Source organism: Siphateles boraxobius, unplaced genomic scaffold, assembly GCF_051911475.1.
Source record: "Siphateles boraxobius isolate OS27281-9 unplaced genomic scaffold, OSU_SipBor_1 5, whole genome shotgun sequence".
Classification (NCBI taxonomy): Eukaryota; Metazoa; Chordata; class Actinopteri; order Cypriniformes; family Leuciscidae; genus Siphateles; species Siphateles boraxobius.
Window position 1 is genome coordinate 15,166,400 of NW_027509141.1, and position 14,435 is coordinate 15,180,834.

The 14,435-nt window shown below is 51.5% G+C and overlaps 1 protein-coding gene across 1 annotated transcript in view; it reads right to left on the minus strand.

Annotated features, from left to right (window-relative positions):
* Positions 1-14,435, minus strand: part of efna2b (ephrin-A2b) — a 347,723-nt gene that overhangs the window by 24,944 nt on the left and 308,344 nt on the right. The gene's annotated exons all lie outside the window — the stretch shown is intronic.

The following is a 14,435-nucleotide window of genomic DNA, read 5'->3' on the forward strand; positions in this document are numbered from 1 at the left end:
TACATTTTATCATACATATTTCAAAGTTAAGGATTCATTAGTTTGAATAAAGCCTACATTGGATCAAACAGTATAATTGTTATGAACTGCTCCGAGACTTGGAGGTGAAGATCCAAATGCAGCTTTATTATAGAATAGTCAAACAGGCAGGGATCAACAACAGCAAAACAGGGCAACGGAGACAAGGCAGAGACAAACCAGATACAAGCAAAGGGTCGAGGCAGGCAGAGAGAACCAGAGTCCAGTGAAACAGTCCAGGGTCAGGGCAGGCAGCAATAATCAGAGTCCAAGAGCAATCCAAAGTCAAAACCAGAAAAACAAACACGGGAAAACGCTCGGAAATGCAGACACACAGTACAACAAGACTTCGCGGTGAGTGAATGAATGAACCTGGTATAAATAGACTGAGACTAGCAGGATGACAAGACACAGGTGAATACAATCAGTGACAAAGAGGTACAGGTGAATGTGATCAGTGATGATGAGTCCAGGCAGTGAGTATGGGAAATGTAGTTTGTGAGGAAGTGATCATAGTCTATTGTGGAGCGCCCTCTGGTGGCTCTGGAGGGCACTCCAGCTGGTGATCGTTACATAGCCCCCCCCCCAATGAGCGGCTTCCAGACGCTCCAAAACTGTCCAGGTGGGTGGTGGCATGGAGGCGGATCCGGAGGCGGGATGGAGGGCCAGGCTCGTGGAGCAGAAGAGGACCTGGAGACTGCGACAGGACGGAAGGCCAGGGCGGAGCAGACAGTCCATCGGGCGGCCAGGGCGGAGCAGACAGTCCATCGGGCAGCCAGGGCGGAGCAGACAGTCCATCGGGCGGCCAGGGCGGAGGAGACAGTCCATCGGGCGGCCAGGGCGGAGCAGACAGTCCATCGGGTGGCCAGGGCGGAGCAGACAGTCCATCGGGCGGCCAGGGCGGTGAAGACCCCTCGGGCGGCCAGGGCGGTGAAGACCCTTCGGGTGGCCATGGCGGTGAAGACCCTTCGGGTGGCCATGGCGGTGAAGACCCTTCGGGCGGCCACGGCGGTGAAGACCCCTCGGGCGGCCACGGCGGTGAAGACCCTTCGGGCGGCCACGGCGCAGGAACAGGCACCGGCTCAGGAACTGGGACAGGAACAGACTCTGGCTCTGGCTCAGGAACAGGAACAGACTCTGGCTCTGGCTCAGGAACAGGAACAGACTCCGGCTCGGCAGAAGTAACGTGAACAGTCTCTGAATCGGCCATCTTGTCCGTAGACACTGGCTCGGAGGCGGCCATCTTGTCCGTAGACACTGGCTCGGAGGCGGCCATCTTGTCCGTAGACACTGGCTCGGAGGAAGTGACGTGAACCGACTCTGGATCGGCCATCTTGTCCGTAGACACTGGCTCTGTAGAAGTGATGTGAAGCGTCTCTGGCTGGACGTGGCTGACGTGAAGCTCTGGCTGGACGTGGCTGACGTGAAGCTCTGGCTGGACGTGGCTGACGTGAAGCTCTGGCTGGACGTGGCTGACGTGAAGCTCTGGCTGGACGTGGCTGGGCTCTGGAAGCTCTGCTGAGACGTGGCGAGGCTCTGGAAGCTCTGCTGAGACGTGGCGAGGCTGGACAGGCTCTGGCTGGACAGGCTCTGGCTGGACAGGCTCTGGCTGGACAGGCTCTGGGACTGGTTCGGCGGGACGAGATTCAGGCAGGACGGTGATCCTTGCAGACCGTACAGACCTTAGCGGGGAATCTGCCAAGCTGGACATCAGCCCTGAACGCCCATAGACCGATCCAGTGTCAGACCCGCTGACTGGCGTGTCGCGAGGATCCTCAGGTTCAGTAGAGAAGATGTGAAGGAACCCGGTCTCGGCAGGAGGAGATACTGTGGGTTCACGGAGCTCTTTCTCCACCACGCCCACAGTAAACGATGAGTCGCTCAACAAAAGGGCCAGGTTAATATAGTGCTCTAAAGTCCAGTGAGGATCATGCAAGGGCATGAATGAACTGAGCGGTTCAGATAGTCCTCCCCGAAAAAAGATCATAAGACATACTGTGTCCATTGAGGTGAGATGTGCCAGTTCAATAAACTCCTCAACATACTTCTCAATCGGCCGATTCCCCTGACGGAGACGCATGATTTGTATACCTGTATCCATGGTTGGCATCGCTGCTGGATCTTGGTGTGGCGAAGTCTTCTGTTATGAACTGCTCCGAGACTTGGAGGTGAAGATCCAAATGCAGCTTTATTATAGAATAGTCAAACAGGCAGGGATCAACAACAGCAAAACAGGGCAACGGAGACAAGGCAGAGACAAACCAGATACAAGCAAAGGGTCGAGGCAGGCAGAGAGAATCAGAGTCCAGTGAAACAGTCCAGGGTCAGGGCAGGCAGCAATAATCAGAGTCCAAGAGCAATCCAAAGTCAAAACCAGAAAAACAAACACGGGAAAACGCTCGGAAATGCAGACACACAGTACAACAAGACTTCGCGGTGAGTGAATGAATGAACCTGGTATAAATAGACTGAGACTAGCAGGATGACAAGACACAGGTGAATACAATCAGTGACAAAGAGGTACAGGTGAATGTGATCAGTGATGATGAGTCCAGGCAGTGAGTATGGGAAATGTAGTTTGTGAGGAAGTGATCATAGTCTATTGTGGAGCGCCCTCTGGTGGCTCTGGAGGGCACTCCAGCTGGTGATCGTTACAATAATAGCATCCTAGTTGATGACTTTATTTTTGACAAAACAAACATAGCCTAATATATTTAACATTTGAGCAGAAATTGGTGAACAAAAGCTTATTCAATGTGGCAGTAGTCTATAGTTTAGGCTACAGTAAACAGTTAATAATCTATCCAAAAACTAGTCAACGAAATGTTGTCTTTCATATTTCGTCTGTAACATAGGCATATCGTTTGTTGTTTTTATGATAGCCTATATTAGGGCATATAAATATTAATTTGTAGTTTAATACGTTGCTAATACAAAGACATTTTAACGTTATTTCAACATATTTCAGTCGATTTTCACTCATCTCAGTATAGCAATAGGGTTTGGTAAAAACTGTTCAGTTCATTCATTCACACACGCGATTCATATTTAAACAGTCTTTTTGCGGTTTACATACACTATGATATCGCGATTAGAACAATAATAAAAAAACTTACTTCTCAGATGGATATTTCATATTTCTTTGTAAAAACTAAAGTATACATTTTATCATACATATTTCAAAGTTAAGGATTCATTAGTTTGAATAAAGCCTACATTGGAACAAACACTATAATAGCATCCTACTTGATGACTTTATTTTTGACAAAACAAACATAGCCTAATATATTTAACATGTGAGCAGAAATTGGTGAACAAAAGCGTATTCAATGTGGCAGTAGTCTAGTTTACAGTAAACAGTTAATAATCTATCCAAAACTAGTCAACGAAATGTTGTCTTTCATATTTCGTCTGTAACATAGGCATATCGTTTGTTGTTTTTATGAGCCTATATTAGGGCATATAAATATTAATTTGCAGTTTAATACGTTGCTAATACAAAGACATTTTAACGTTATTTCTACATATTTCAGTCGATTTTCACTCATCTCAGTATAGCAATAGGGTTTGGTAAAAACTGTTCAGTTCATTCATTCACACACAGACGCGATTCATATTTAAACAGTCTTTTTGCGGTTTACATACACTATGATATCGCGATTAGAACAATAATAATAAAAAAACGTACTTATCAGATGGATCCGTTGCTCCTCGAAATGAAAAAAAACAGCTCATGTTCTGAGGTAAATGTCCCAGGATTACTCCTCACACAGCCTCGCAAGAAGAAATAGTAGGCTACATTAATCTGATGATTACATTTGTTGTGTTATCGCGTTTATGAGGGGCGTTGACACTTTGCATGTGTTGCTTCAGATCATTTGCGTTTGAATACCGCGCGCTCTCCGTGGGCGTGTCAGATTAGCAGAATAATGAGCTAAGAGAACGATAATGAGATCGGCTGATACCTCTCTCTTTTTTAATAGATTACATAAACAGAGAATATTTATTTTAGTTTTGAATTAGATATTTTAAAAGTACAAATTTAAATGATTATAAAGATATATTGCTCGTGCTTGTGTGAATAGTATTCGCTGAGCTTTGTTTAAGTTTAGAGACGTGCACCAGAAAAATTTTTAACGGAGACAGAGAGGCAGAAAGCACACCCTGTTTATTTTCTTAATTTTACAAAAGCACACGGTTTTGATGTTAATGTGAGTGTACACAAAAAAAATAAGACCCTCTATAGTTTATAATCATGTATTGATTTTATTTATATGACCAAAAATGACGGAGTATTTTAAGTCTATGTTGCTGCTATGTGGAAAAAAAACAGCAAAACGCGCCGGCGCGTTTCTCGACCCCAGAGAGTTAAGTGGGGTGTATGGTCTGACTGTGTGAGTAAAAAGCTTCAATAGAGAATGTACTTAAAGAAATTACTGTCCTTTAATGTAAATAAATAAATACACAATAGTCATGAGCAGAGCTACAAGTTGTGTCCAACGAACTTCTGAACTGCTGATCTCTGAGGGCACAGGGACAGTTCTAAGGCAATCCGGGACATGGTAAGCAGGGTGAGCAGTAAAAATCATCCCATTCTAAAGCTGCATTCTTTTATCAGAGGAAAGATTTTTCTCAAACTCCCTTCTATCTTCTAAAAGTCCGTATAAACACACACATGCATGCAAAAAAAGCATAAGTGTGGAGAAAAAAGAAGAGAAATTGCCTCATTAATGCATCCGTTGTGCTGTCCTGTGCCTTTTCCTATTGCCTGTGCCCAGCGGGAGCCCTTTTTATCAGGCCAAAGGACACCTTTCAGAAGACCATTAGTGAAACAGGGACATAGGGACAGGCACCCCAGCAAATAGCCACCTGTCATGAAAGTGAGAGCGAAAGAAGAGGATAAAGCAGAACCCCACTTGATTCGTCCGGCCAGGTGAAGGCCTGGCCTTGAGGCGGTGGACGGGCCGCCTCCGCAGGACGAAGTGTCAGGCCTGTCATCCGGGCACCATCCCGAGCCAAAAGCTCCCCCTCCAGGTTAATGGCTTTTAGCTGTTATCTGAAAAATGGTAATGGGTGGCACCCCAGAAGCTGGAGATGCAATTATTCCCATCAGGATGCTTCTGTTAAATATGATTTGACCAATCATCATAATTTGAACAGTTACGCATGATGGCCTTGGTAACTGGTTTTGCACCAATCTCACCCAGAGTGGCAAAGTGCACAGCTAATAGTGCACATGCCATTCAACAAATTGACATTTTCATCAGACGGAGACATCAGGATACTGCCAAACTCTGCTCCCAGGGGAGTTCAGGAGTAGAACAGGACTTTCTGCCCTGATGACTCTGATTAAACTCCTAGACATTCAAATTGCTATAATAAATGTCTCCAATAAATGTTGGCATTGGAAGAGTGGTCCACCTGGCATTAAATGCCTAGATAAGGATGAAACAGCTTGCTTTGGAACACAAATGTGAAGTTTAGCATACAATAAAAGTAAATGTGACCAGGGACAATCAAGATTTAAATAATACAATTAGTAAAAAAATAAAAAAGTGCTATAAAAGTTACATAACAATACTGCATTTCTTAAACAATAATACAATATTTATGGTGTTTTTTGTCATTTTTGGAACTTAACAGCCCTTGGGTCCCCATTCAATGGCATTGTATAGAAAAAAACTGCAGCAAAATGTTAAATTTCTCTTTTATGTTCCATGAAAGAAAGTCTTACAGGTTTGGAATGGGACAAGAAGGTGATTGGTAAACTATCCTTTAAGCTCCTGCTGATGTGAAGACCCATTCCATCAGCCTTCATCAAACCTGATCAAATCTTCCCTCAGAAACAAACACCAGGGAAATAACAACACAAAAACCGAGAGGGAAGAACAAAACAAATATGTTATTCTTCTAACGAGTTAGCTCAAAGGGGAAACATTAATAATAACTCATACTTTTTATGATTAATTATTAATATTTGGGTCAATTAATTGGATTAACTTGATGTCGCTAAATTAATATTACAATCAATTAATCAGTTCCCTTTCTAGGGAACTCGAGCTGCGTCAAACGCTGTGGGAACTCCCCTGCGTAAGTGCGTCCTGAAGCACAAATTGAATCAGTCCAATGAGAGACGGAATGTCATAGGCGGGTGACGTCATCGACCAGGAAACTATAAAGCACCCCAGAATCACAACCGTGTCAGCTTCTGTGCCTTCAGCAAGCGCTCTGTGTGTGAATCATTGTCCGAAGTGTTTTTGTCTGTCTTTAGTTTCACTAGGCAGGAGTTTTTTCACACACACACACACACACACACACACACACACACACACACACACACACACACACACACACACACACACACACACACACACAAAACCTATATATTATGACGAGCGAACATTCATATAGGTAGTCTGTTCCTCCCTGCACTCGCTATCTTACGAGTGGGGATACACACCAACTATGTGTTGTTTGTTTGGGAGTGCAGCATGCCAAGTGAGCTCTCGAGGGGGCTGATTGCGAGCATTGCGAGTGTTTCCCACAAAGAATGCTCCACTCCCGCCGATCACTCTTCGAGGAGAGTGGTTTGATTCGAGCTCCCCGTGGCTCGGGTCCCGCTTCTGTCGAGGCAGAGCGGCGACTTCAGTCGTGGGGTTCTGACAGATGGGTTTGGGACGGGCCATCTCTCAACTTCACCTGTCAGATCCAGAGCCTCAGTTCAGGGTCTCGACGCTCTGCGGTTTCTTCCACCCAGCCTGAGGCTCCAGTACTGCAACTATCCAGTTCCGAGGAGCTAAATGTTGGTAGTATTGAGACTATTGACTATTGAGATAGTATTGAGAGTATTGAGTATTGAGAATCGTAGACGGTTCCAGCGAGCGTTTTCCCGAGGGGCGCTCGCTCCCTCTGAGGAGGGACTTAGAGAAGTCAAACCAATTGTTCCCTGCCAGTGCGCCATTACAGGGCGCTGTGTTTTCTACTCAAATTACTCCAGAGGTCTACCCTTAGTAGATTTTCTGGCAGAGTAAAAAAGCCTTCCAAAAATATCTCGTTGGGTCCTGCAAATGATCAAAAACGGTTACGCTATCCAGTTCAGGTCTTGTCCGTCTCGATTCAGAGGGGTCCTGCCCACAGTGGTGGGCCCCGAGCAGGATCTGATAATTGAACAGGAGGTGAAAACGCTCCTGAAAAAGGAGGCTATAGAACGGGTTCCTCCTACCAGCCAGGAGTCAGGTTATTACAGCCGATATTTCGTCATTCCAAAGAAGGTTGGGGGTTGCGTCCAATTCTAGATCTGCGCTTGTTAAATCGCTCAGTAGGGAAACTCAATTTCAAAATGCTCACTCTCAAGCAGATTGTGTCACAAATCAGGTCCGAGGACTGGTTTGTCACAATCGATCTGAAGGAAGCATACTTCCATATTTCCATCCTCCGACAAATGGCAGCAGCGTCCAACGTTATACCTTGTGGCCTGCTGTACATGAGACCATTACAGTGGTGACTCAGGACCAAGAAGTTCTCCCCGAGGGGAAACCCACTCCGTATGATCAAAGCTGCCTTTGAGCTCTGGTCATGTGGAAAGCCCAAGGTCTGTGGCAGGGCCATCATCTCTCATGGCACATAAATTGTCTAGAAATGTTGGCAGTCTTTCAGGCTCTGAAACACTTCCTCCCAGACCTGAGGGGCCATCATGTGCTTGTCCGGTCAGACAATTTATATCCCGGGGTATTTAAATCAGGGGGCACACTTCCTGTCGAGGCAGGGGCCGAGGCCCCGGGAATGGAGACTCCAACCCGAGGTGGTGGAGCTCCTGTGGGAGAGTTTCGGTCGCGCCGATGTGGACTTATTCGCTTCCAAGGAGACATCACACTGTCGTCTGTGGTTCACTCTCAGTCATCCAGCCCCACTGGGGCTGGACGCTATGGTTCAGCCGTGGCTGAGGTCACGTCTGTATGCATTTCCCCCAATTGCTCTGCTCCCAGGAGTTCTGGAAAGGGTTCTCCGTGAAGGGGCCAGTCTACTGTTGGTAGCCCCGTACTGGCCGGCCCGAATGTGGTTTGAGGACCTAATATCCCCTCTCGACGGCTCTCCTCTGGAGATTCCGATCAGGAGGAAGTTAATTATTCTCTTCTTGGTGTGGAGAACATCAGCTGGACCCCATTAATTGCCCGGTGGGTGCAGTGCTGGAGTTCCTGCAGGAGTGCTTCTCCGCAGGGCTATCCCCCTCCACGCTGAAGGTGTACGTGGCGGCACTAGCTGCTTACCACATCCCTTTAAGTGGAGTTTCTTTGGGGAGACACCCACTAATAACACGCTTTCTTTGTGGCACCTTGAGGCTGAGGCCAGCAGTTCGCATGAGGGTGCCAACCTGGGATCTGGCCATCATACTAGAAGGGGTCTCCCTAGCTCCCTTTGAGCCCATTGAAGAAGTTTCTGAGAAGTTCATCACTCTTCTTTCTTCTTGATATCTCGTCTCTCAAAAGAATTGGAAACATTCAAGCACTCTCGGTTTCTCCCTCGTGCCTGGAATTTCCGTCTGGAATGGTAAAGGCTTTTCTCCACCCTAGACCGGGTTGTGTTCCTCAGGTCCCTTCTAATATTGTTAGACCTATAGTTCTGCAGGCCTTCTGTTCTCCTCCCTTTCTGACGACGGACCAGGAGAAACTTAATCTGCTCTGCCTAGTGAGGGCATCAGATGCTTATGTCCACAGAGCTGCCCTGTGGAGGAAATCTGAACAACTGTTCGTCTGTTTCGGGCCACCCATGAAAGGGTGTCCCGCATCTAAGCAGAGGATGAGCAAGTGGGTGGACGAGGCTATCTCACTTGCTTACGAGTCGGCTGGTCAGCCCTTGCTCAGTCAACTTGCTCTTATGGCGACGTGGGTTTTAGCGTTCCCACCACGTTTGACGCAGCTCGAGTTCCCTTGAAAGGGAACATCTCGGTTACATATGTAACGTCTCGGTTACGTATGTGTCCCTCGTTCCCTGAGTAGGGAACGGAGACGTTACGTCGGATGACGACGAATGGGGGTTTCGCTAGAAAGCCAATCATCTTCGTGTATTACAAAACGAGCCAATGGCGATGAAATGCCATGGGTCTGCGGAATTTGCATAGCGTATCTCCGCCCCACCGCGTGGGTATAAAAGGAGGACGCCAGCAACATGCAGATATGTCTTCGCTGAGGAGCCGAGACTGAACTCAGGCGTCTACCCAGCCGTACAGCGGAAGTGGCAGGGAGACGTAACGTCTCCGTTCCCTACTCAGGGATCGAGGGTTACATACGTAACCGAGACGTTCCCTTTCGTAGTCACTCCGAGTTACGTCGGATGACGACGAATGGGGGTCCCCGTGAAATCACGCCACCTTCACAGCTGTCTTCCAGTGCCCTGCGAAAGTCTGATCCCCCTGTCGTGATACTGGCACGGACGAAGGAGTCTTACTTAACACAGGAATACCACCTAGCCGACGCACAGGCAACAGACACTGGTGGCAGCGTCAACAGTGCTGGAGGAACTCAGGGCTTCAGAGAGGAAGGCTCACCTGAGGAAAAATCGCACGTATCCAGTCCGTGGAGTGGAATGGCGAGCAAGCGAAGACACCTGAGTGGGTCCAGTACTAGCTGACTGAAGCGAGTACACGAGAGGACACAGGCTCCACTCGGAGATTATAAAATCTGGCGAATGTGTTGGGTGTCGCCCAGCCTGCAGCTCTACAAATGTCTACCAGCGAGGCGCCATGCGCTAGAGCCCAAGAGGAAGCCACACTCCGGGTGGAGTGGGCTGTCACACCAAGGGGGCACGGTCGGCCTTGCTGTTGGTAAGCCAAAGCAATGGCGTCCACTATCCAGTGGGACAACCTCTGCTTTGAGAGAGCCTTTCCCTTCAGTCTCCCACCATAACAGACAAAGAGCTGGTCTGAGGTCCTGAAACACTGCGTCCTGTCTACGTAGGCACGGAGAGTGCGTACTGAACAGAGCAGTGCCAAGGCTGGGTCTGCCTCCTCCAGGGGCAGCGCTTGCAGGTTCACCAGCTGGTCCCGGAAGGGAGTGGTGGGAACCTTGGGCACATATCCAGGCCGGGGTCTCAGGATCACGTGAGAGTGACCGGACCCGAATTGCAGGCACGCTTCGTCAACGGAGAATGCGTGCAGGTCCCCTACCCTCTTGACGGACGTCAGTGCCACCAGGAGCGCTGTCTTCATAGACAGGAATTTAAGCTCGACTGATTGCAGGGGCTCAAATGGAGCACTCTTCAGGGCAGTTAGAACCACTGAGAGGTCCCAAGAGGGAACGAGAGGAGGGCGAGGAGGATTTAGTCTCCTCGCTCCTCTCAGGAACCTGATGAGCAGGTCGTGCTTCCCCACCGACTTACCTTCGATGAGGTCATGGTGTGCGGCAACAGCGGCAACGTAGACCTTCAGGGTGGAGGGTGACAGCCTTCGCTCCAGCCCCTGTTGAAGGAAGGAAAGCACAACGCTGATCGAGCATCTCCGGGGGTCTTCTCGGTGAGAAGAGCACCAGTTGACGAAGAGGTTCCACTTCAACGCATAGGCATGTCTCGTGGACGAAGCTCTAGCGGAAGTGATGGTAGCCGCCACCGCAGGTGGCAGGGTACTCAAACCTGCCTCGTCCCGTCCAGGAGCCACACGTGGAGCCTCCACAGATCGGGTCGAGGGTGCCAGAGGGTGCCCCGTCTCTGAGAAAAGAGGTCCTTCCTCAGAGGAATTGGCCAAGGAGGTGCGGTCGCGAGGAGTATCAGTTCGGAGAACCAGGTCCGGGCGGGCCAGTACGGCGCGACCAGAATGACCTGCTCCTCGTCCTCCTTGATCTTGCACAGGGTCCGTGCGAGAAGGCTCACTGGGGGAAGCGCATATTTGCGTAGGCCCCGCGGCCAGCTGTGCGCCAGTGCATCCGTGCCGATGGTGCCCTCGGACAGGGAGTAATACAGGGCGCAATGAGTCGTGGGAGACAAACAGGTCTATCTGTGCGTCCCCGAACTGGTCCCAGATCAGCTGGACCGACTGGGGATGGAGTCGCCATTCGCCGGGGATGGGTCGAAACCGTGACAGCTCGTCGGCTGCAAGGTTCCGATCTCCCGGAATGTAGATAGCACGAAGGGACCTCAGGTGCTTCTGACTCCATAAGAGGAGGTGGCGTGCGAGTTGCGACATACGGCGAGAGCGTAGACCACCCTGACGGTTGATGTAGGCTACTGTCGCTGTATTGTCTGAACGGACTAGTACGTGTTGACCCTTGAGCAACGTGCGGAAACGGTGCAGGGCAAGGCGTACTGCCAGCAACTCGAGGCAATTGACATGCAGAAGGCGCTTGGGTCCTGTCCAGGAGCCCGCGGCAGCATGTCCGTTGCACATGGCACCCCAGCCCGTGGAAGAGGCATCTGTGGAGACAACAACATGCCTGGAAACTCGTTCTAGTGGAACACCGGCCCGTAGAAAGCTGAGGTTCCTCCACGGGGTGAAGGTCTGACGGCAGGTCGGAGTTACTGGAACTCGGAGCGTGCCATGATGCCATGCCCACCTCAGGACTCGATCGCGAAGCCACAGCTGAAGCGGTCTCATATGAAGCAATCCGAGCGGCGTTGCCGCGGCTGCCATATGCCCCAGGAGCCTCTGAAACAATTTCAGTGGGACCGCTCTCTTGCCATCGAACAGTCGAAGACAAGTCCCATACCGAGAAAAGAGATCCTCTGCACGGGACAGAGTTTGCTCTTCTCCCAGTTGACCCGAAGGCCCAGACTGGCTAGGTGCCGGAGCACTAGGTCTCTGTGTTCGCAAACCTGCTCTCGAGAGTGGGCTAATATTAGCCAGTCGTCGTGATAATTCAGGACGCGAACCACGTGTTCGCGCAGGGAAACAAGGGCTGCCTCGACGACCTTCGTAAACACGCGAGGAGACAGAGCCAGCTCGAATGGGAGAACCACATACTGGTATGCCTGCCCCTCGAAAGCAAACCGAAGAAACGGTCAGTGTCGAGGTAAGATGGAGACATGAAAGTAAGCGTCCTTCAGGTCTATCGCTGCAAACCAATCCTGTGGCCGCACGCATTCGAAAATGCGTTTGGCCGTGAGCATCTTGAACGGCAGCCTGTGAAGGGAGCGGTTCAAGATGCGCAGACCCAGGATCGGCCGTAATCCACCGGTCTTCTTGGGGACAATGAAGTACGGGGTGTAAATCCCTGACTTCATCTCGGCTGGAGGGACAGTCTCGATTGCACCCTTCACCAGCAGGGTAGCAACCTCCGCTCTCATGATAGGGGCATTGCCACCTACCATAGGAAAGCGAACTCCCCTGAAGCGGGGAGGAGACCATGCGAACTGAATCGCATAGCCGAGCCTGATAGTTCGGGCGACCCAGCAGGACAGGCTGGGAAGCTCTAAGCAAGCTGGCAGAAACTGAACCAGCGGGGTCATGAGAACCACAGGCGTCCCCCCGGAGGGGCAGCGGAGCGGAGTGACCGGCCCAGGCGAGGGTGGCATAGCGGCCCGAGGCGGGGGCGCGGTCAAGCTCCGCGTCCTGACAGAGGAGACCAGGGAAGGACCAGCGTTCCACGGGGGTCTGCTCTGCCAGGGGTCTGGCGATAGAGGGGGACGAGAGTGGTGAGGTCTGGGGACGGCACACACTGTCATCCGCGCCCTCTGGAACAGAGGGGGACGGGAGTGGCGAGGCCCGGGGGCGGCGCACACTGCGGTCCGAGAACTCTGCGACAGAGAGGGATGAGAGCGGCGAGGCCCGGAGGCGTCGCGCACTGTCAACCGGCTCTGTGTGCTCAGTGATGGGTGTATAGGTTCTTTCTTTGACCAAATTAGGGTACTGCCCACCCGTGGGTGAGCAGCGGGAGAACAAAAGATTCTCCCCCGGCCCTCCGGCGGGGGAAGGAGGGGGCCTGCAACCGCCTCCTGGGAAAAAACCGACCCCATCACTGAGCAGCCCGTCTCAGGAGCGCCGCTTAGCCTGGCGTTTAGCGGGGCGCAGGGCTGGAGAGGGCTGAGGCGCCTTCCTGCGGCCTCGTCCACGACGCGGCCCGGGTGAAGGCTGCTGCGGGGGCCGTGCGGGAGGGGAGGGAGCCACAGGAGGGCGCCCTCGGCGGCGAGCAGGCTGAGGCATCTGAACCGACGGCTGGGTGGAGGCAGCAGCAGGCCGTCGGGGCAGAATATGTTTAATTGCCTCAGACTGCTTCTGTGCGGTTGAGAACTGCTGGGCAAAGTCCTCAACCGCTCCGCCGAAGAGGCCGGCCTGGGATATGGGGGCGTCGAGCAGGCGAGTGCGTTCGGCGTCCCGCATATCGGCCAGGTTCAGCCACAGGTGACGCTCCTGGACCACAGAGGTGGCCATCACCTGACCCAGGGAGCGTGAGGCCACTTTCGTCGCTCGGAGAGCGAGGTCAGTGGCGGCACGCAGCTCATCAAAGAGCCCTGTGTCAGTCCCCGCCTTGTGCATATCTCTGAGCAGCTGGGCCTGGTAGACCTGCAAGGTGCTCATCGCATGCAGAGCGGCGGCCGCCTGTCCTGCAGCTCTGTGAGATCTCGCCACAAGGGTGGACGAGAATCTACAGGCATTGGACGGGTGCTTAGGAGTACCACGAGATGAAGCACTCTGAGGACACAGTTGCATGGCAACAGAGCGTTCAAGCGGGGGAATCCCAGTGTACCCATGGGCGACTGCCCCATCGAGGGGGGGAAAGGCGGAGAAAGCTGACGAGCGTACACGGGAGGTCAAAGGAGCCTTCCATGACTTCGTCAGCTCCTCATGCACTTCCGGGAAGAAAGGTATTGGGGTTGGCTGTGGCCGTGAGGCGGCAGCCGCACCCAAAAACCAATCATCCAGCCGCGAGCGCTCAGGGCAGGGCGGAGGGGTCCACTCAAGCCCGATGCTCGCGGCAGCCCGGGAGAGCATGGCCGTCATCGCGGGATCTGATACGGACAACGCTGGAACTCCAGAAGGAGGCAACGCAGCCGCATCGTCACTTCCCGATGACTCATGCCCGCCTTGTGATGGTGCGATCGACATCGAGTCCTCCTCTGGAGCGCCGAATGAAATGCGCGGGGCATCAGAAGATGGACCCGGTAAATTCACCGCAGCACTCGAGGGTTGCAACACTGAAGAGGGGGGTGTGGTCCGAGGACGCATCGTCGGATTGTTCCACACCGTCACCGTCAGGTCACCCTGTCCACCAGCCGAAGTACCACCTCTCGTGGAGGGTGTAGATCGGGGTGTGGATGAGGGGACTCTCTCTCGAGTAAGATCATTGAGTCTCGACCTTAGTGTTGCGATGGTCATGTTCCCACAGAAGGAACATGAGTCATCCACAAGCGCTGCTTTAGCGTGTTCAAAGCCCATACACGCAAAGCAGCGATTGTGCCCATCAAAGGAGGACAGGAATCGACCGCACCCAGAA